This window comes from Eriocheir sinensis, chromosome 30 (assembly GCF_024679095.1).
Source record: "Eriocheir sinensis breed Jianghai 21 chromosome 30, ASM2467909v1, whole genome shotgun sequence".
NCBI classification, from domain to species: Eukaryota; Metazoa; Arthropoda; class Malacostraca; order Decapoda; family Varunidae; genus Eriocheir; species Eriocheir sinensis.
Genome location: NC_066538.1, coordinates 15,709,862 through 15,732,361, shown reverse-complemented (window position 1 = coordinate 15,732,361; position 22,500 = coordinate 15,709,862).

Below are 22,500 nucleotides of genomic sequence, written 5' to 3'. Positions count from 1 at the left end.
TACCCCTTACCTAACCTAATCTAACCCGACCCTTTACCTAACCTAACCTAATCTAACTCGACCCCTTACCTAACCTAAACTTACCCCTTACCTAACCTAATCTAACCCTACCCCTTACCTAACCTAACCTAATCTAACTAGACCCCTTACCTAAACTAACCTAACTCGACCCCTAACCTAACTCGACCCCTAACCTAACTCGACCCCTAACCTAACTCGACCCCTTACCTAACCTAAATTTACCCCTTACCTAACCTAATCTGACCCAACCCTTACCTAACCTAACCTAACCTAACTCGACCCCTAACCTAACCTAACCTATCCCGACTTAACCTAACCTGCTTAATATATTTTTGTCCCTTGGTAGCTTCCTTTGCCGTAAGAAAATGGATCACTTGGTCTTACGTCTTCTCAGCACTATTTTAGCAAGTTATGGTGTTGCTGTTGTGTGGGGGCCTCCTACACTGTGTTCTGTTTTGTTCTGTTTGTTGATTGATTTTTTTTGTCTCTCATGTCTTCTTACTTTACATAATCCATTCACCTCTTCCTTAGTGCTTCCTCGGGTTACTTTACATGGGAGTTATTTTGCCAGTGGAGTATTTTACAAGGGAGTTTTTTTTCAATAGAGGTTTTAGAAGTGAAAAATTTGCCCTGTGAGAATTTTGGACTTTAATGTTTTCTAAAGGGTCATTATTTACATGGGTGTTTTCTAAAAAAGTCAATTAGTACAAGGGTGTTTTCTAAGGTGTCAATTTGTACATGGTTGTTTTCTAAAGTGGCATTTTGTACGTGGGTATTTTGTACGTGGATAATTGTCTCAAGGGCTTTGTTCATGAGGAGTGGAATAGAAAACAGAAAAGGTTCGATGCCCTCTTAAGTCCAGTCCTAGCGTGCGTGCGTGCGTGCGTGGCTACAGGTAACCAGCACACGGGAAGGTAAACAAGATGAACACAAAGCATGGAAAGGGCAGGTGGGAGGGAGAGAGGTTAAACGAGAGGGAAAGGAAAGGAGAGAGAAGATATATGGAGAGTGGGGACAGTGTGAGAGAGGAGATAAGAGAGAGAAGAGGAAGAAAAATAAAAGAAAGAGAAGAGATGGAAAGTGAAGGTGGGAGAGAGAGAAAGAGGGAGAGAGGAGAGAGAAGAGAAAGAAAAGGAAAGAGAAGAGACATGGAAAGTGGAGGTGAGAGAGAGAGAGAGAGAGAGAGAGAGAGAGAGAGAGAGAGAGAGAGAGAGAGAGAGAGAGAGAGAGAGAGATAGAGAGAGAGAGAGAGAGAGAGAGCGAGAGAGAGAGAGAGAGAGAGAGAGAGAGAGAGAGAGAGAGAGAGAGAGAGAGAGAGAGAGAGAGAGAGAGAGAGAGAGAGAGAGAGAGAGAGAGAGAGAGAGAGAGAGAGAGAGAGAGAGAGAGAGAGAGAGAGAGAGAGAGAGAGAGAGAGAGAGAGAAGGGGGGACTAACAGAACAGGTTGATGAGGTAAGAGGAGAGTGAGAGGTCAACGAGGCCCATAGTCTAAAACATTTCGGGACTCACACACCCACATTTGATAAGGCTTTCCTGGAGGGTGTTGGCAGTGGCATGGGTAGTTTTGATAGTCTAGTGATAGTTTGACAAGGCTTCTGCACCATGAACGTGAAAATGACTATGAGAACATGACTAATCTCCCTTTGTGGCCTTGGGTTTGGCTACTGTTGGAAAAGTTTGGAAAGTTTCGTTTAGTCGGCGCAACATCTGTGGTCATATGCCGGGGTTACTGTTGGAGCCGAAAGCGATTGAGAATAAGGACTTCTGTGTTACTCTGTCTGTCTCTTTACCATTCAGCTTTTGTATCTGTCTTTGTTGTGGGTGTTTCCATGGCCGATTTATAGTTTGACAAGGCTTCTGGACAATGAACGTGAAGAACACCCCATGAGAATCCGACAAATCTTCACTGTGGCTTTTGGAAATGGTTATTGTTGGTGCCGAAGCGTCTGTGCATAGCGGTCTCGGAGTCTCAGCGCCAAGGTCTCGTGTTGGGTAAGTGCTGTGTTGCTGACCGCCGCACGAACGTATGCAAAACAGATGTAAATAAAACGGGTTGAAGACTACATGCATCGGGACATCTGAGGCCGACGACCCGTGTGTGTGAAAGGGAGGGGTGGTCGTGTGTGTGGAGGGGAGGGGTGGTCGTGTGTGTGGAGGGGAGGGGTGGTCGTGTGTGTGGAGGGGAGGGGTGGTCGTGTGTGTGGAGGGGAGGGGTGGTCGTGTGTGTGGAGGGGAGGGTGGGTCGTGTGTGTGGAGGGGGGGGGTCGTGTGGAGGGAGGGGGGTCGTGTGGAGGAGGGGGTCGTGTGTGTGGAGGAGGGGGGGGGCTCGTGTGTGTGGAGGGGAAGGGTGGTCGTGTGTGTGGAGGGGAGGTGGGTGGTCGTGAAAAAGGAAAAAAAAGAAAAGGAAAAAAAAGTAGAAAAAGAATTAAGAAAAAGCAAGGAAATAAGAAGCAGGAGATTAGAAAAAAAGGAAAAAAACCCTTAGAAAATGATGAAAAAAGGAAAAAAAGGAAAAAAAAGAAAAGGAAAGAACAAGTAGAAAAAGAATTAAGAAAAAGCAAGCAAATAAGAAGCAGGAAATAATAAAAAAAGGAAAAAAAAACTTAGAAAATTATGGAAAAAGGAAAAAAAAGAAAAGGAAAAAAAAGTAGAAAAAAATAAGAAAAAGCAAGCAAATAAGAAGCAGGAAATAATAAAAAAAGGAAAAAAAAACTTAGAAAATTATGGAAAAAGGAAAAAAAAGAAAAGGAAAAAAAAGTAGAAAAAGAATTAAGAAAAAGCAAGCAAATAAGAAGCAGGAAATAAGAAAAAAGAGGAAAAAAAAACCTTAGAAAATGATGAAAAAAGGAAAAAAAGGTAAAAAAAGAAAAGGAAAGAACAAGTAGAAAAGAATTAAGAAAAAGCAAGCAAATAAGAAGCAGGAAATAAGAAAAAAAGGAAAAAAAAACACCTTAGAAAATGATGAAAAAAGGAAAAAAGGAAAAAAAAGAAAAGGAAAAAAAGAAGAAAAAGAATTAAGAAAAAGCAAGCAAATAAGAAGCAGGAAATAATAAAAAAGGAAAAAAAAACTTAGAAAATTATGGAAAAAGGAAAAATAAAGAAAAGGAAAAAAAAGTAGAAAAAGAATTAAGAAAAAGCAAGCAAATAAGAAGCAGGAAATAATAAAAAAAGGAAAAAAACCCCAGAAAATTATGGAAAAAGGAAAAAAAAAGGAAAAGGAAAAAAAGTAGAAAAAAATTAAGAAAAAGCAAGCAAATAAGAAGCAGGAAATAAGAAAAAAGAGGAAAAAAAAACCTTAGAAAATTATGGAAAACGGAAAAAAAAGAAAAGGAAAAAAAAGTAGAAAAAAAAATTAAGAAAAAACAAGCAAATAAGAAGCAGGAAATAATAAAAAAAGGAAAAAAAAACAGAAAATTATGGAAAAAGGAAAAAAAAAAGAAAAGGAAAAAAAAGTAGAAAAAAAAATTAAGAAAAAGCAAGCAAATAAGGAGCAAGAAATAATAAAAAAGAGGAAAAAGAAAACCGTTATCCTGAATTACACCCAAATCACTTCGACGATTGACAATATTGCTGACCGTCTCATGTTCCTCGTTTCTATGATCTGGGCGACTAATACAACGGCGATATATTACTATTTCAGCGGCAATTCCTTATTATTATTAGTGGCACCGGGTTACTATTTACAAATGCGTCGATAGGTTATGTATACGTTAGGTTATAAGGTGGTTCTGTTAGCTATTAAGAGAATGTGGTGTGTTGGTTGATTATTGATAGTTCTGCTTCTCCTTGAAACTGGTGTAATTCTTTATATGTAACGTTAACTATTATCCTTATTGTTATTATTACTATTATCATTGTCATTATTATTGTTATTATGATTCCTATTTTATTGTTTTATGGGGTAGTTCTAGTTAGTGTTAGTACCCGTCGTAAGAGGAGGAGAGAAAAAAAAAAAAAAAAAAACATAAGAAGAAACAGAACCCGGAGGTGAAGGACGAAAGTATGAAGCAGAAAAAGAGAAAAATAGAAGGAAAGAAAACGAAAGAAAAGAAAGGAAGAAAAAGACGAGAATGAAATGAGGAGAAAGAGATAAGTAAAGAAAAAGAAAGAAAAGAAAAAAGGAAGAGAAAGACGAGAATGAAATGAGGAGAAAGAGAGAAGTAAAGAAAAAGAAAAGAAAAAAGGAAGGAAAAGACGAGAATGAAAAGAGGAGAAAGAGAGAAGTAAAGAAAAAGAAAGAAAAGAAAAAAGGAAGAAAAAGACGAGTATGAAATGAGGAGAAAGAGAGAAGTAAAGAAAAAGAAAGAAAAGAAAAAAGGAAGAAAAAGACGAGAATGAAAAGAGGAGAAAGAGAGAAGTAAAGAAAAAGAAAGAAAAGAAAAAAGGAAGAAAAAGACGGGAATGAAATGAGGAGAAAGAGAGAAGTAAAGAAAAAGAAAGAAAAGAAAAAAAGAAACAAAAGACGATCATGAAGTAAGGAAGAAGAAAAAAGGAAAAGAACACGGTCGAAACAACACTTCAATCCCTCAGCAGCCCTCCACCAAGCCTTACCACCACAGCAACCTTGGGTAATGGAGACACGGGCCAGCGCATGAGCCAGGCAAGCAAGAAAAGGCGTTACCGTGAAGAAAATCCAACCGACTCATCACAGACTTGGGCCAACAACTACTGCGGTCGACCAGGGGAGTTTAAAAGAGCTGGTAGTAGTAGTAGTAGTAGTAGTTGTAACAGTGGTGGTGGTAGTAGTAGTAGTAGTAGTGGTAGTGGTGGTAGTAGTAGTAGTAGTTGTAGTAGCAGTAGAGTTCCTTAGAATGAGTTATGTGCCATCTTCCATCTGTGTCCATAAGAAAACATGCGATATATCAGTAATCCATAAATAGTAACCGTAAGATAGAAAAAAAAGAAAGAAAAAGAAAGAAAGAAAGAAAGAAAAGAAAAAAGAGGGAACAACGTAAGGTAGCAGAAAAAAAGGAAGAGAACAGATGCAGTTGAAAAATAAGAATACTGATAAAGAGAGGAAGAGGAGAGGAAAACTGAGGACGAAGAAGAAAGAAAGAAAAGAAAGAAAGGGCAAGACAAAAGAGGAAGATAAAAAAGTCAAAACAAGAGAAAAAAGTAAAACAAAAGAGAAACCGGAGGAAAGGGAGAGGAAAACAGAGAATGAAGGAGAAAGAAAGGAAAGAAAAACAAAGAAAAGAGAAAATGGGAAACAGGAGGAAGGGGAGAGGAAAACAGAGAATGAAGAAGAAAGAGAAGAAAGAAAGAAACAAAGAAAAGAGAAAATGGGAAACAGGAGGAAGGAGAGAGGAAAACTGATAACGAAGGAGAAAGAGAAGAAAGAAAAAACAAATAAAGAGAAAATGAAGACACTGAAGCAGATGAAAAATGAAAAAAAAAGGAAAAAAAGAAAAAAAAGATGAAAATGGAAAAAAAAGCAGAAAAAGAAATAAAAAAGAAAAAATATGAAAAAGGAAAAAAAGCAGAAAAAGAGAAAGAAAAAAAAAAAGAAAAAGATGAAAAAATGAAAAAAAAAGAAAGAAAAGAAAGAAAAAAAGCAGAAAAAGGAAAAAAAAGCAGAAAAAGAGAAAGAAAAGAAAGAAAAAAAAGATGAAAAAGGAAAAAAAGCAGAAAAAGAGAAAGAAAAGCAAGAAAAAAAGATGAAAAAGGAAAAAAAAGCAGAAAAAAGTTGTAAAAGAAAGAAAAAAGACGAAAATAAGATAGGAAAGCAGAAAAAGAAATTACAGAACACCGGAAAGTAACAGGAGATAAAAAAAAGCAAAAAAAAAAAAAAAAGAGAACAGGAGGAAAAGGAGAGAAAAACAGAAAGAAGAAGAAACAGAAGGAAGAAAAAAACAAAGAAAACAGCATAAAATCAGGAAGAGACGGAATCCGAAGACGAAGAAAAAAATGGAGGAAAAGAGAAAAAAAGAAAGGAGGGAAGAGGAGGAAAGGAAAACTGAGGACGAGGAAGAAAGAAGATAGAGAAAGAACAAGAAAAAGAGGAAAAGATTAAAAAAGAGTAAAAACAAGATGAGAAAGAGGAGGAAGGGGAGAGGAAAAATTATGACGAAAGAGAGAAGGAAGGAAAAGAAAGAGAAGGCGAAAATGAGGAACAAAGAGACGAAGAAAACGAAGATGAAGAAGAAGATGAGGAGCAAATAGACGAAGACGAATAAGACGAAGACGAAGATGAGTAACAAAGAGACGAAGATGAGTAACAAAGAAACGAAGGTGAGGAACAAAGCAGAAGACGAAGATGAGGAACAAAAAGCAGAAAAGGAGAAAAGAAAAAAAAGAGGTGGAATAACGAAAGGAGAACTAAAGGGGAAGAAGAAAGAAGAGAGAAAGAAAGAGCAAGAAAAGAGGAAATGAGAAAGTCTAGCAGGAAAAATAAAAGGAAAAATGTCGGAACAGAAAAAGAAAAAAAAAATAAGTAAAATAACGAGGAAAATGAGGAAAGAGGGGGGAGAGAGGGGAAACAAAGGAAAATAAGAGGAGAAAGAAAAAAGCAAGGCAAGAAAAGCGTCACAACAAAACAAAAGATAAAAAAATAAAAAAATAAAAAAAGTCGAAACAGAAAAAAAAATTGAGTAAAATAAAAACGAGGAAAATGAGGAAGAGGGGGAGAGAGGGAAAACAAAGGAAGAGAAGAAGAGAAAGAAAAAAAGGAAGAAAAGAAAAGCGTCACAACAAAACAAAAGATAAAAAAGTAAAAAGAAAAAAAGTCGAAACAGAAAAACATAAAAAAGTGAGTAAAAGAAAAACGAGGAAAAGGAGGAAGAAGGCGAGAGAGGGAAAACAAAGGACAAAGAAGAAAGAGGTGAAAGGAAAAAGCAAGAAAAAAGGAAGAAAAGAAAAAAAAAACGTCACAACAACAAAAGATAAAAAAGTAAAAAAAAAAAAGATAGACGAAAACGGGAAGAGGAAAACAATGAAAACGAAAGAAAAAGAAAAGAATGAAAAGAATAAAAAGTAGAAAAAATACGAAAACCGGAGATGAAGAACAAGGAAAAAAATGAAAAAATGAAGCAGAAAAAAAATAAAAAAGAAAGAAATGAAAAAAAAAAAAAACGAAAATCACAACCCAGCAGAAAACAAACAAGGGAAAAAAATAAAAAAAGGTCGTAACACAAAAAAAGATAAAAAGAAAAGAGGGAGAGTGAGGAAAAGGAGAGGAAAACTGAGGGCGAGCTAGCAATGGAAACTTACCGAGGCGTCGCGTGCGGTGTGTGAGCCCGGCCAAGCTTTCCACGAGCCGCGCGAACCATTCCACTGGCAGCTGCGAAGGCGAGAAGAGGCGACGTCAGCAAGTGTGGGGAGGTGGAGGAGGAGAGAAGAGGAGGAGGAGAGAGAGAAGAGGAGAGAGAGACAAGAAAGGAGAGAGAAGCTGAAAGGAGAGGAGAGAGAGACAAGAGAGGAGAGGAGAGGAGAGAAACAAAGGAGCAAGGAGGAGGTAGAGGAAGAAAGGAGAGACAAAGAGGAGAGAGGAACGATGGAAAGAGAAGAGGGGAGGAGAGGAGAAGAAAGAGGGGGAGAGGAAAGGGAAGAGAAGGGGGAGCAAGAGAATGTGAGGAGAGAGAAGAGTGACAAAAGGGAGAAAGGAGAGGAAGAGGAGAGGAGAGAAGAGGGAAACGAACGAGAGAGAGAGAGAGAGAGAGAGAGAGAGAGAGAGAGAGAGAGAGAGAGAGAGAGAGAGAGAGAGAGAGAGAGAGAGAGAGAGAGACGTATAATTACATAGATAACCAGACCACACAGGCCCTAAGGCCCAAACTAGGTGGTCTGTCCTAAACCTAAGTGACAGTTGTTATGCGGCCACCGTGGCGTTGAAACTGACCTACTAGCGAACATTTAGATGGAGGAGATAGCGGTCAAGATTATTCTTAAACGATGCAATCGAGTTACAGTGCACCACTGATGGTTGTAATCTGTTCCAATCTCGAACGACAGCATTAGTGAAGAAGAATTTTGTGCAATCTGAATGAACTTGTCCACATTTGAGTTTAGCGCCATTATTTCTTGTTCGCGTCGAATCATCCATCACAAACAGCTTGGTCGGATCAACGTTGGTGAAACCGTTAAGTATTTTAAAGCACTCAATCAGCTTTCCTCTTAGGCGGCGTTTTTCAAGAGAAAACAGGTTTAGATGTGACAGCCTTTCCTTGCAGGGTTTGTTTCGTAATGAAGGAATCATCTTGGTTGCTCTACGCTGAACACCTTCTAATTTAGCAATGTCTTTCGCATGGTGGGGAGACCAAAACTGCACGGCATACTCCAAATGAGGTCTGACGAAACTATTATACCAAGGTAGTATTACATCTTTATTCTTGAACGAAAAATTTATCTTAATCAAACTCATCATCCTGTTTGCTTTTTTAACGGACTCGTTGCACTGCTGGGAAAACTTGAGGTTAGACGAGAGAGAGAGAGAGAGAGAGAGAGAGAGAGAGAGAGAGAGAGAGAGAGAGAGAGAGAGAGCAAGGACAAAGAGATAAGGAAGGAAGAAATAAAGCAAAAAGAGGATAAGATGGAGAATTTACTGAGATCTAAGACATGCGAAGGAGACGAGGAGAAAGAACGAAGATGGAGGAGGAAGAGGAAGAGGAAGAGGAGGAGGAGGAGGAGGAGGAGGGAGAGGAGGAGGACGTGATAAAAGAATGGGACACTGGAGTATGTGTTTAAGAGATCAGGTTTCGCGGCAAAGACACCAAAATTATAGGTGGGCGAAATAAAATAAAAAGAAGAATGAAAGTACGTGACGGAGGAGGAGAAAGAAGACGTGGAGGAGCAAGAGGAGGAGGAGGAGGAGGAGGAGGAGGAAGAACTGCAACAACAAAAAAAAGAGGAATGAAAGGAGGTGGCGGAAGAGGAGAAAGAAGACGTGGAGGAGCAAGAGGAGGAGGAGGAGGAGGAAGAACTGCAACAAAAAAAAAAGAAGAATAAAAGGAAGTGGCGGAAGAGGAGAAGACGTGGAGGAGCAAGAGGAGGAGGAGGAGGAAGAACAGCAACATATGACATTTAATACCAACTCAAAATATTCATCGGTAAGCTTGAAACTGCTTTTTTTTTCCTCTTTCGTTGCATTCCACACATTTTACACCTCGTATTACTCTTTTTTTTTTTTCCTTGGCACACCTGCGCAGGACTATCACTACCTGAGAAAATGTCCATATTGGGTGTATCCACAGACCCCTTAAAAAAACCTATTTCCTGTTCGTTTTTTTTTTTTGTTTGATAGTTTTCATTTTCCTTTTCCTCTTTTAGTATTCCTTTTTTCTTCTTTTCTACGTTTTTTTTTTTGACCATGTTTTTTTTTGTCTTGGCTTTAATTCTTCTTTTCCTCTTTTCATTAATTTTTTTTTCTTTGCTTCGTTAATCCTAAGTCTTATTTGTCTCAGGTTTCTTTCTTATTTTCCTCTTTCAATAATCTTTTTTTCTTCTTTCTCTACCCACGTTTTCTTTATTTTATTTTCTGATCATGTTTTGTTTTTTGTCTTGTTAATTTTCATTCTTGTTTTCCTCTTTTAATATTCTTTTTTTCTTCTTTTTCTTTGCTTCAATCTTAGTTTTATTTTCTGATACTATTTTTTGTCTTGATATTTTTTTTCTTTCTATCTCCCGCTTTTAATTTTCTTCTCTTCTTGTTTTCCTTTAATTTTAGTTTCTTTTGCGCCTTTTCTGTTTCCTTTTCTTTTCCATGTTTTATTCGTATCTTTATTTCTTATCATATTTTTTGCCTCGATAGTTACGTTTCTCTCTTATTTCCTTCTTTTAATAACATTCTCCTCTTCTTTCTCTATGCTTTATTCTAAGTTTCCTGCACTTTTCTGTTTTCTCTTCTGCCGGTCAAGGTGGAGAACCAGGTCATCTATTTTCTCTTCTGTTTCTCCTCTCAGATCACACCAAGTCAAGTCTCTGTCCACACGTCATACCGACCCGTGACAAAAGCCTCACGCGACACATTATTTGGAGGGTATTCTCAGATGATTCCGCCTCGAACATCACCTATTTCCAAACCCCGAAAGAGAGATTAGTCTGGTTCTAGTGACTGTTTGTTCACGTTCATGGTACAGAAGAAGGGTCAGACTACCATCAGGGGCATAGAACTACCCCTGGAAATGCCCACAACCCATACGAAAGCCTTGTTGAATGTGCGTCTTTGGGCTGCGAAATGTTTAGGAATATGAGTCTTTGCTATATCCATGTTCGTGACGCGTGGCTGAGGTGCGTGTGGCCCGTGTGATATGTTCCCCTCATAGCGTGTCGAACTAACCAGACTGGACGGATCTTGGTTTCTTTTTATGAATATGATGTTTAGTAAATAAAGAAAGAAAAAGCGTTATCTGGTGAACACGAGAAATTATTATCACTGTTATTACTAGGGAAAGTTCAACACGTTTTTTTTTATCTATTAATGTCTACCTGGTCTCCTCCTCCTCCTCCTCCTCCCTCTCGCAGTCAGTCAGTCACAAAGCTTCAAATCTTATTATTAAACGTATCTGGCTCCCATAACGACTATTTCATACCTGTCAAGTCTTACGTTTTTTGCGTAAGTCTTACGTAATTTCGGTGATGTTCAAGTCTTACGCCGTAAGTTGAAAATCTTACGTTTTTTCTCCGCTTGCGATGTTTTTTTTTTAATATGTTTGTTTTAAACAATTTGAAATATGTCGTACGCGCCATATTTAAATTCATGTGAGCGTTACTGTTACGGTTAGTGTGTGTGTGTGTGTGTGTGTGTGTGTGTGTGTGTGTGTGTGTGTGTGTTGGGGGGGGAGGAGGTACCTCGTGCACCCTGCTTGAGTCCAGCGGAACCATGCCTGTCAAGTCTTACGTTTTTCATACACAAACTTATGGTCTCTAACGCAAAATCTTATGGCAAGACACCACAGTAGTTTGACAGGTATGCTGTTTCCCAAGGCCACAGAGAAAGTTAACCGAGTCTTCTTGGGTTCTTTTCCCCGGTCAAGATGCTGCAGTCGGGTAAAACAATCACAAGCATCACCAAGCAGTCCACGGAAATCCCAGCAACTACTACGCGAGTCTTTTCTTTTTCTTCTACTTTTGACCTGTAACGCTTAGTGTCGCTTCTTATTTCCTCCTCTCTGTTCACTCTTCTTATTCACACACTTAGGAGCAGCGAGTAGCGGGCTTTTTTTTTATTATTGTTTCCATTTTTTGTGCCCTTGAGTTGTCTCCTTTGTTGTAAAAAAATAAATAAAAAACATTCCTTTTCAATAGTGGGTAACGCCGCCTCGTATTCCTCTCCTCACATCAACAGGCGAACTGAGACGCCGATACATTTCAAAATACGAAGTTCTGGTTGGTTTTCTCAGCTGCTTTCGCCTCCCATGTCAAGTATTTCCAAAAGTCTAAAAGGAGATCAGTCGGGTTGTAGTGAGTGTTTTATAGGGTCAGGTTTACAGAAGAAGGGTCAAACTACCACCAGGGTCATAAAGCTGTCCCTGGAAATGCCCACAACTCCTACGAAAGCCTTGTGAAATGTGTGTGCTTGTGAGCCGAAAGTTTCAAGTAGCCAGACTGACCCCTGATCCTCCTCCGCCTCTCCCCGCATTCTCCCCATCCTCAGTTATTCCCAAAAGGCTAAAAAGGAGATCAATCGGGTTGTAGTGAGTGTTTTATAGGGTCAGGGTACAGAAGAAGGGTCAAACTACCACCAGGGTCATAAAGCTGTCCCTGGAAATGCCCACAACTCCTACGAAAGCCTTGTGAAATGTGTGTGCTTGAGTGCCGAAAATTTCTACCAGACTGACTGACCACTGACGCCCCTCCGCCTCTCCCCGCGTTTCCCCATCCACAGGTTTTCCCAAATGCCAAAAAGATGATCACTCGGGTTGTAGTGAGTGTTTTATAGGGTCAGGGTACAGAAGAAGGGTCAAACTACCACCAGGGTCATAAAGCTATCCCTGGAAATGCCCACAACTCCTACGAAAGCCTTGTGAAATGTGTGTACTTGTGAGCCGAAAGTTTCAAGTAGCCTGACTGACCACTGACGCCCCTCCGCCTCTCCCCGCGTTTCCCCATCCACAGGTTTTCCCAAATGCCAAAAAGGTGATCACTCGGGTTGTAGTGAGTGTTTTATAGGGTCAGGGTACAGAAGAAGGGTCAAACTACCACCAGGGTCATGAAGCTATCCCTGGAAATGCCCACAACTCCTACGAAAGCCTTGTGAAATGTGTGTGCTTGAGTGCCGAAAATTTCTACTAGACTGACTGACCACTGACGCCCCTCCGCCTCTCCCCGCGTTTCCCCATCCACAGGTTTTCCCAACTGCCAAAACGGTGATCACTCGAGTTGTAGTGAGTGTTTTATAGGGTCAGGGTACAGAAGAAGGGTCAAACTATCACCAGGGTCATAAAGCTGTCCCTGGAAATGCCCACAACTCCTACGAAAGCCTTGTGAAATGTGTGTGCTTGTGAGCCGAAAATTTCTACCAGACTGACTGACCACTGACGCCCCTCCGCCTCTCCCCGCGTTTCCCCATCCACAGGTTTTCCCAAATGCCAAAAAGGAGATCACTCGGGTTGTAGTGAGTGTTTTATAGGGTCAGGGTACAGAAGAAGGGTCAAACTACCACCAGGGTCATAAAGCTGTCCCTGGAAATGCCCACAACTCCTACGAAAGCCTTGTGAAATGTGTGTACTTGTGAGCCGAAAATTTCTACCAGACTGACTGACCACTGACGCCCCTCCGCCTCTCCCCGCGTTTCCCCATCCACAGGTTTTCCCAAATGCCAAAAAGGAGATCACTCGGGTTGTAGTGAGTGTTTTATAGGGTCAGGGTACAGAAGAAGGGTCAAACTACCACCAGGGTCATAAAGCTGTCCCTGGAAATGCCCCAAATCCCTACGAAAGCCTTGTGAAATGTGTGTACTTGTGAGCCGAAAGTTTCAAGTAGCCAGACTGACCACTGACCCTCCGCCTCTCGACGCATACCCCAATCCTCAGGTTTTCCCGTCCGACACGATGCTCGGGAAATTACGAAGGAGAGTGAGATGATGTATGTTTTGTTTTATGGGGTTATGTATGTCTTGTGTGTGTGGGTATATGCAATTACCTATTTGTTTGTTTTCTTCTATGTTTTGCTTCACCTTCAACTACGGTTCTGGTTTCACGTGTTTTGTTTGGGCTATAACGTTCTCTAAGCCATAATATGTAAATAGTAAATAGTTAATTGTGATGTTAGTAAGGATGGTGGAGGTACTATTGCTGGTACTACTACTACTATTATTATTATTATTATTTTGTAGTAGCAGTAGTAGTAGTAGTAGTAATAGTAGAAAAAGAAGTAAAGACGAAAAGAATTGAAAATAAAAAGAGAAAGAAACAGAAAAAGACAAAAAATACAAGTAAAAAGAAGAAAAGAAGAACAACAACAACAACAACAACAACAACAACAACAACAACAAAACCAAAACCAAAAAGAAAAAAAAGTAAATAATAATAATAGGATGAAAAAACAAAGAAAATAGAAAAAAAAATAAGGAGAAAAACAGAAGCAGCAGAAGACGAAGAGGATGGGCTCTAGCGGAATTTTCCATACGCTTCCCAAAGGTCACGGAGTCTGTCAGTTTGTTTTACTTATTCTCCATTACTCAGCCACTCGATATTGGAGTTTCCCGCAAGTCAAGCACCTCAAGACATTCAACTAAAGATGTTATGTGTATTTGGTGACTGTTAATCCGTTTCCGAGATATTTTGGTTATAAAGTTTTTGGTATCGGACAGACAGACAGACAGACAGACAGACAGACAGAGAGACGAACAACAGTACGACGAAAACAAACAGATAAACAGACAGACAGACAGACAGAGACGAACAACACAACGACGAAAACAAACATATACACAGACAGACAGACAGACAGACACAGAGACGAACAACACAGCTACGAAAACAAACAGATAAACAGACAGACAGACAGACGGATAAAGAAGAAAACATCGCCGCCCTTCTCAGTAGTGCGGAGGCGGGTGATAACATGACACACACACACACACGCACAAACACACACGCACACACACACGAGGCACAGTCACGTTATCAGTCAGTGTATGGGTAAAAAATAAAATAAATAAATAAATAAAAATGATAAAATGCGGCTTCCGAGAGTTACTTAAGCAAGAGTGTGGGATGCGTTTGTAATTATGTTTAAAATGAATGAGAGTGATCGTGAAAGAATGAAAAATAAAGAATAAAGAAGAGGAATAAAAAAAGAATAGAGAATAAGATTAAAGAAAATAATGAAGTACATGTGTATAAAACAAACAAACAAATGGAGTGAGTGTTGAGAGAGAGAGAGAGAGAGAGAGAGAGAGAGAGAGAGAGAGAGAGAGAGAGAGAGAGAGAGAGAGAGAGAGAGAGAGAGAGAGCAAGGGGTTGGGGAGCTGAGAGAGGGACGAGCCTGGATGCTGGGATATCAATTTTCCTCCTTCGCCACTCCAGGGTGAGGAAAAGAACTGCTGTGTGTGATATTTTCTTCGTGAACAAAGGCAAGGTTCAACGATTTTTTTTAACAAAGGAGGCAGCTAAGGGGTAAAAAAATGCCGATATCAAACAACTCATGATTTAAGGAGTTAAGAAGCTGCTGTGAGAGGTGAGTTTTACGGGGGAACGGAAGTCAGAGTCACAGGGTAAACCGAGAGGACAGGTGCAGCTCCCGGGGAAGGCATCTCCCTCAAGGGAACACCTGCGGCGGCCACGCTGCGGCTCTTTCGAAAACTAGGATTTTCCAGCGAGATAACACCCGCACTGCCTAACACATCCTAGGAGCCCATTCCTCCAGTTACCTCCAGTACACAGTAGATAAAGATGAAGGAAGAGGAAGCTTGGTGCGCCCGTAGACCTAGGTTCCAGTCCCACCAAAACACGCTGATTTTTCAAACCATCGCCGAGTGTCGGAAGGTTACCCCATGCTGCCCTCTCCAATCTACTCTAACTTCAGCGACTTCGTTCAAGCTGAGCACCGGGGGGCAGCATGGGCCAAGCAAGAGTCATACATCACGGCAGCCACTATAAATACAATTTGCCTGCGCCACCAACGGGCTGGGGCCGTCCAAGAGGCCCTCACGACAACCTACCGGCGCTATCAAGCATCACCTAAAAAATATGTATATATAAGCGAAGAAAAAAGAAAAATCAATTATAAAAAGAAGAAAATAACGACAGAGTAGATGGCGGAGATGCGGAAGGAAATTGGAGAAAAATATTACGTCGAGTTAAGTGGAAGGGTAAAAATATCAGGGTAACAATGCAACTCTTTTTCCTTTCAGCTCTTCCTTCACCTCTAACACTGTCTAACGAGCTTCGAGAGAGTAATCCATGCATGCCAACCACGACCATCCCTTTCACATCCATTGACAACTTCCCCGCCTGAGGACCCGAGCCAGCCAATCCATTACCTGCCCCAAACTGCTGCCAATCGTGTGCTTCGCGAGGGACAAGAATGGGAAAAGGACAAGAAGTTTACCGATTAGTTAAAAGACGAGGGAAAGGATGAGTGAATGAGTGAGTATGTGAGTGAGTGAGTGAGTATGCGAGTGAGTGAGTGAGTGAGGCTGAGAGGTATGAAGGTAGATAGATAGATAGAGAGAGAGAGAGAGAGAGAGAGAGAGAGAGAGAGAGAGAGAGAGAGAGAGAGAGAGAGAGAGAGAGAGAGAGAGAGAGAGAGAGAGAGAGAGAGAGAGAGAGAGAGAGAGAGAGAGAGAGAGAGAGAGAGAGAGAGAATATGCGTGTGTGTGTGTGTATGTGTGTGTTCGGCAAGTAATTATTTCAGAGTGAGTCATGTGTTACGAAAATATTAACAAAGCCACCATCACCACCTCCTCCTCCTTCTTCACCCCTCCTCCTCCTCCTCCTCCTCCTCCCTCCTTATCCCTTCCCATACCCAGAACGCTAACCATGGGTATTAAGCTGAATGACGTCATTGCCATTTACATGGTTCCGTGCTCTGAGGGTACCCACCTCTCAGTAGCTTCATGTGCCTGCTTGACAGTGTAGGGAAGGTCACGATGTCTCGCTCTCTCTGCTCACCTTTGTTGTAGGCCTACATTCGGGTGCGGCATACCCATGGTTGGTGATACAGGGTGTTGTACATGTCCCTAGGATATTGTTTACGTACTTTTTAGTGATCACCTGTGCAGTGGATCACAGGACCTGGGAGGCCATACAAGAAGTTTGGAAGCCATCGGATGATAATTTTTTTATGAAATTTTTTTTTTTGAAATTTTTGAACATTTTTCCTATTTTTAGTAACATTTTTCAGTACCTGATTTTCATACCAAAACAATACGTTTTTCAGTTCTTCTTAATGTTAAGTCAAGATACAAAGTTTGAAGTCCCTTCATGTAACTTTATTCCATTAAAACTTTACATTTAATTTTATTTTATTTTTTTTCAAAATCGGGTATGATGTACCCATGGTTAGTAGTGGTGTGACTTTTTCTAAGGTTAGTGTTCTAGGGTTAAATAACCTTCCCTAACCCTCCTCTCTGCCTCCCTCCTCCTCTTCTCCTTCTTCTTCCTCCTCCTCCTCACCTTTGTGGCGCCGTAATAAATACCAAAGGGGAGTTATTAAGGGCAAGTGGCAGGTGTGTACTCTCCCCTCTCCCCCCCTCCCCCCATCTCCCCCTTACCTGCACCCTCCAACCCTTTCCTCCTCTTCATCCCCAACACTTCTATCTCTTCCCTCTCCCTTGCCTCCTTCCTTACCTCTCCTCCACTCCCTTTCCCACCTTAACCTTCTCTGAATTCTCCTCTTTTCCCTTATTTTACTTTCTTTCCTCTTTTCTCTTCTCCCCTTCCTTTCCTCAACCTTCCCCTCCCCTTCCTTACGCTTGCCTTCCCTTCCCTTTCTTCTTCTCCCTCCTCCATTCCACACACTTCTTTCTCTTCCTCCATCAACCGTCCCTTTTCTCCTCTTCCTTTTCTTCCTCTCCCTTAATCCTCTCCCTTCGTTCATCCCTCTTTCTCTCCCTTCTTCTCCCTTTCCCTCCCTCCCTCACCTTCTCTTACCCTTCACTTCCTTCACCTTTCCTCTCTTCCCCCTCCCTGCCCTCTTCTCTCTTCTTCGTCCTTCCCCTCACCTCCTTTTCCCTCCCTCCCCTCTCCTCTTTCCTCTTACTTAATTACGTGAGAGTAAAAATAGATTAGTGTTACATGTCTGTGTGTGTGTGTGTGTGTGTGTGTGTGTGTGTGTGTGTGTGTGTGTGTGTGTGTTTTATGGCCTCTACCCCCCCTCCTCCCCGCCTCTCTCTCTAAACCCTTGCCAAATTAGTTCAGGCTCATGAGTGATATAATTCCGATATATTTATGTTTTTTTACTTTTATGAAGACTCTCTCTCTCTCTCTCTCTCTCTCTCTCTCTCGAATTATACTGCGCATGTTTGGCCGATGAAAAACACACACACACACACACACAAGGATACGTAAATAAGTACAATCTTACATAACTATTGCTGTGACCTAAAAAAAACTATCTGACTTACTTTACACCTTTACGTTAACAATCTATTACGTATATACTCAATCACGCCAAGGCCCAGATTGCGAAGATGGGTTAAAAGGGCTTGGAGATTTACGAGTTTGTGAATGGCGGAGATTGCGATTATACGCCTACACGATATAGTGGTTAGAATCCCTGAGTACGATAAAAGGTACGATAAAAGGTACGGTAAAAGGGGCGATAAAAGGTCTTGGATATTTACGTGTTTGTGGACGGCGGAGATTGCTGTTATGTGCCTACACGATTCTGAGTACGATTCTGAGTACGATAAAAAGGTCTTGGATATTTACGCATTTGTGGACGGCGGAGATTGCGGTTATACGCCTACACGATACAGTGATAAGAGTCCCCGAGTACGATTTTGGGACGTGGGTTGGAATGTGGCCCACCCATCTGCTCATCCCTGTTTTCGGGCTGGTCGATAAATGGGTACCTGGGGAAACCTGGGGAAGGTAAACTGTGGTAACCCGGATGTCACAGTGGTCCTGCGTCCCGGGGTGATGGGCTCCCTCCCACCACAAGCTCAAAGGGTCAAAGGTACGGAGATGAGCACCGCCGCCACGCGCAGCTATAGGGTATGCACCGAGCTTTACCATTACCTTACAGTTTGCGTTTACCAGTGTGCGATATAAGACTGAAGACGTAAAATTGCACTATAGAATTAATGCGTTATTGTTATTACTATTATTATTATTAGTAGTAGTAGTGGTCGTAGTAGTAGTAGTAGTAGTGGTAGTGGTAGTAGTAATAGTAGCAGTAGTAGTAGTGGTAGTAGTAGTGCTGAATAGAATTAGTATGTTATGAAATTTGTACCTTATGAAATTAGTGGTTAATAAAATTACGACGTTATGAAATTCCTGTATATAATTATTCTGATGTAATTTTGATGCGTGATAGAATTAGTAAGTTGAGAAAATAGTGCGTCGTTATATTGCGTTGTAAATTTAGTTGGTTATATAACTGGCGTGTTGTTTTAAGTCTATCCATAATGCGGTATATAATCTCCAGGTACCGATGTTAAGGTGAAGTATTAATCAGAATAGGTGAAGAGATTACAACATGAAAGACGAAGAATTGGAGAGCGAAGGAGACGAGATGAGACCGGGAGAGAACATAAGGAGAGGAGAGAAGGGGAGAGGAGAAGAAAAAAAAGGAGAGGAGAGGAGAACAGAGATGAGGATAAGGAGAATAGTGGATGGGAGAGAAGGAGGGAGGATAAGAAAGGAAAGGAGAGGAGAGGAGAACAGAGATCAGGACGTAAGAATAGTGGATAGGAGAGGAAGGAGAGAACAGAGACAAGGACATAAGGAGAGGATAGGGGAGGAGAGGAAGAGGAGAGAGCAGGGGTGGAGAGGGAAGGAATGAAGAGGAGAGGAGGGAGAATAGAGAAAAGTGGAGATGAAAAGCAGGAAGAATGGCAATATGAAAAAGAATGAGAAGTTCGAGATGAAAACAAATAAAAGAAGAAAAGGTCAGAAAAAAATACGAGGTAGAAAAATGGAAGAGAAAAAGTTAAAATGAAGAATACACAAGAAAAAGAGAAGAAATGAAGGAGGGAGACAATATTAGATCACAAGAGAGATGGGAAGAGAAGAAAAGTCAGGAAAACAGAATAAAAGAAAAAAGAAAAGATGTTGACAAAACCATGGGGGAGGAAGAAAGAAAAGAGAAAGAGAGAGAAAAAGGAAAAAATGAGGAGGCACAAAAAAAAAAGATGGGAAGAAATCAAAAAGGAAGAAAAAGAAAGACATAACAAAGAAAATAAAAGTGAGAGAAAGAGGAAAAAACGAAAAGAGAGGAAGAGGAAGGAGAAAAAAGGAAAGGCAAGGATAGGACAAAGAATGGGAAGAGAAAGGAAGGAAGGAATATGAAGAGAAGGGAAATCAGGACAAAGAAAATAAAGAAAAAGATACTAAATTTGGGAAGGAAAAAAATGCAAATAGAAAGAGGAGAAAGAAAAGATGGAGAAAGAGGGAGGAGAGGAAGGGAAGAGAAAAGAGGAAAGGCAAGGTAGAGAAAAGGATGGGAAGAGAGAGAAGGAAGGAAAGAAGAAGAGGACAAAGGAAGAAGAGAGAGAGAGAGAGAGAGAGAGAGAGAGAAAGAGGAGAGAGATAAAAAACAAAAGAAAACAACAGGAAGAAAGAAAGAGAAAAGGAAAAGAAAACGATGTATGTAAAGAGAAAAGGGAAAAAGAATGAGATAAGAGAAGAAGCAGGAATGAAAAGGAGAGAAAAACAAAAACAAAACGAAAACAACAGGAAAGAAAGAGAAAGAGAAAAGGAAAAGAAAACGATAGATGTAAAGAGAGTAAAGGAAAACAACAAAGAGCAAAACATATCGTCACCCTCATAAAATAATTTCCCTAACTCACTTTTCATCGATTTCCAGGTTTTTGTCTACATCAATTTTTCATCACGTGACGCCCTTTTTTGTCCTTCATGGTTCGAGTGTTTTGGAATTGGCCTTTTCATGACAGCCTAAACCTTAAGCCAAACGATCTAATGACAGTTATTTTCTGATTTCCTAAAAAGTATAGAAAATAATGACTTAGGCGGTTTGCTTACGAAGGCGACAATATCCATTTTAAGCAGCGGATAAAGGGAGGAAGGAAAGCAAGCGAGAAAACAGAAGAAAAAAGTAGAGAGAGAAATATATCCACGCACACACACGTAAAAGAAACCAAACAAAAACATTACCACTACGAAGATGAGAAAATAACAAACCACAACAAGATAAGGACGAGAAGATGAGAGTGATGAGGGACAGCCTGATAACGAGAGGAGAAACGATGGCACAAGAGGCAGAAGATAAGAGAGATATGACAAGAAGAGATAAAGAAGGGGAGGGAGAAGAGAGGGAGGGAGGGAAGAGGGGAAGGAGGAGGAATGATAGATGGGGGAAGAAAGAAAGAATGGGAAAATGTTCAAGGAAGGAGGGGAAATGAAGGAAGGGAGAAGAGGAGAAAGGAGGGAAAGAGAGGGAGAAAGAGGGAAGGAGGAGGAAGAAAAGAACAAGGAAAAGGAAGGAAACAGGAAATAAGGAAAGACAGGAGAGGAGGATAAGAGGGAAAGGGAGGAGAAAAGGGAGGAAAGGAAGGAAACAGGAAATAAGGAAAGACAGGAGGGGAGGAGAAAGAGGAAGGAGGGAGGAGAAAAGGAGGAGAGGAAAGAGGGAGAAGGGAGGGAGAGGGAGGAAGGGAGTTGGAGAGAAAGAGGGAGGAGGAAAGGGGGAAGGGAGAGAGTGGTGGGAGGAGGGAGGGAGAGAGGAGGAGGAAAGGAGAGAGAGGGATGGGAAGGGAGGGGGTTAGAAATATAGCCACGTGTGTGTGTGTGTGTGTGTGTGTGTGTGTGTGTGTGTGTGTGTGTGTGTGTGTGTGTGTGTGTGTGTGTGTGTGTGTGTGTGTGTGTACGTTTCTAGAGGGTCAGGTAGCGAGCAACTCATCTTACCCTGTAACCGTGTGTGTGTGTGTGTGTGTGTGTGTGTGTGTGTGTGTGTGTGGGGCCGCGGGGGGCGCGTACACCACACCACACAACACACACACACACACACACACACACACACACACACACACACACACACACACACACACTTGTTTTCTACTGACGAGAGGATGGCGCGTCTCTAAGGATGGTGAAGGTAGTAGTAGTAGTAGTTGGTAGTAGTAGTAGAAGTAGTAGTAGTAGTAGTAGTAGTAGTAGTCGTGCCAGGTCATACATTTGAAACTATAATCGACTGAGATGTGAAGAGAAGGAATGTTGAGTTAATATTAGTTAGGGACTGAGCATGGAATGGAAAGTAAAAATAAGAGATGTAGAAAGGACTGAGGAAAAAAATGTGAAGACAGCGATGTAGATGTGACTGAGGAAGGAGTGGGGGAGTAATAGTAAGCAGTGGGATGCAGAAGGGAGTGAAGGTGGAGTGGGAAGTATTGGTGTATAGAAGGGACTGTTAAGTGTGGGAAGTATTGGTGATAAAAAGTGATTGAGAAAGTAGTGGAAAATATTTGTCTTTAGAAGGGACCAAGCGAGAAATGGAAAGACCCATTTGGTGGATGGTGTTGTGAAATTCAAAAGTCTACGAAAAAGGTTTATTGAAACTGGAAACTTGAGACGTCGAGCAGAAGCAAATGGAGACGCTTCGGAGTGGCCGTGTCCTGCAGAGGGACGGTACAGGCTGCTGCTGCTGATGATGATGATGAGGAGGAGGAGTGGAATAATTAGGAAGGGGCTGAGGAAGGAATGGAAGTTAAGGGATGGAAAAGTGAGAAGCAGGGGACGTTGCAAAATTAGCCCCAACCCGCCCAAACCCGCTCAGCCTGCACTGATCCCAGCCCCTGTGTGTGTGTGTGTGTGTGTGTGTGTGTGTGTGTGTGTGTGTGTGTGTGTGTGCAGGTGTGGACGGGAAGGTGGAAAAAAAACGTTACTGCGGACAACTCTTAGGTGGCAGTGCTGATTTCGCTGTGTGGAGAGTGTGGCCAGACAGGCGACAGACACACACATACAGACAAACAGACATTTCAAAATTACATAAAACGTTTCAGAGTCGTTTTGTAAATTTAACAACAAAAAACAAAACTTTTTTACTTATCTCCATAAATCTACACACCGACCTCAAAACACTTCAATGTTCGCAACGTGACTGGTGACATGCGGCGGTGGCTGAGTGGTCAGCGTGCGGGTGCGGCGTGCTGGAGGACCCGGGTTCCAGTGTTGGCCGCCACTACAATTTGCAAGTTCAGTAACGTCGATCGACTATGATTATTTTTTTTTATCACCAAACTAATTGGATCTAAAAATATCGTGCCAGATCAAGCGGAGGGATGCAGCAATGACTTCCTGCAGAGGTTTTTAATGGTAGAATGATCACTGCTTTTCGAGAATCGCTTTGACTGTTAGTTTGTTACGTCGGGAAAGAATTGAACGATCCTGTGAGTTTAAAGAGCATATTCCTTAAGTCACTGG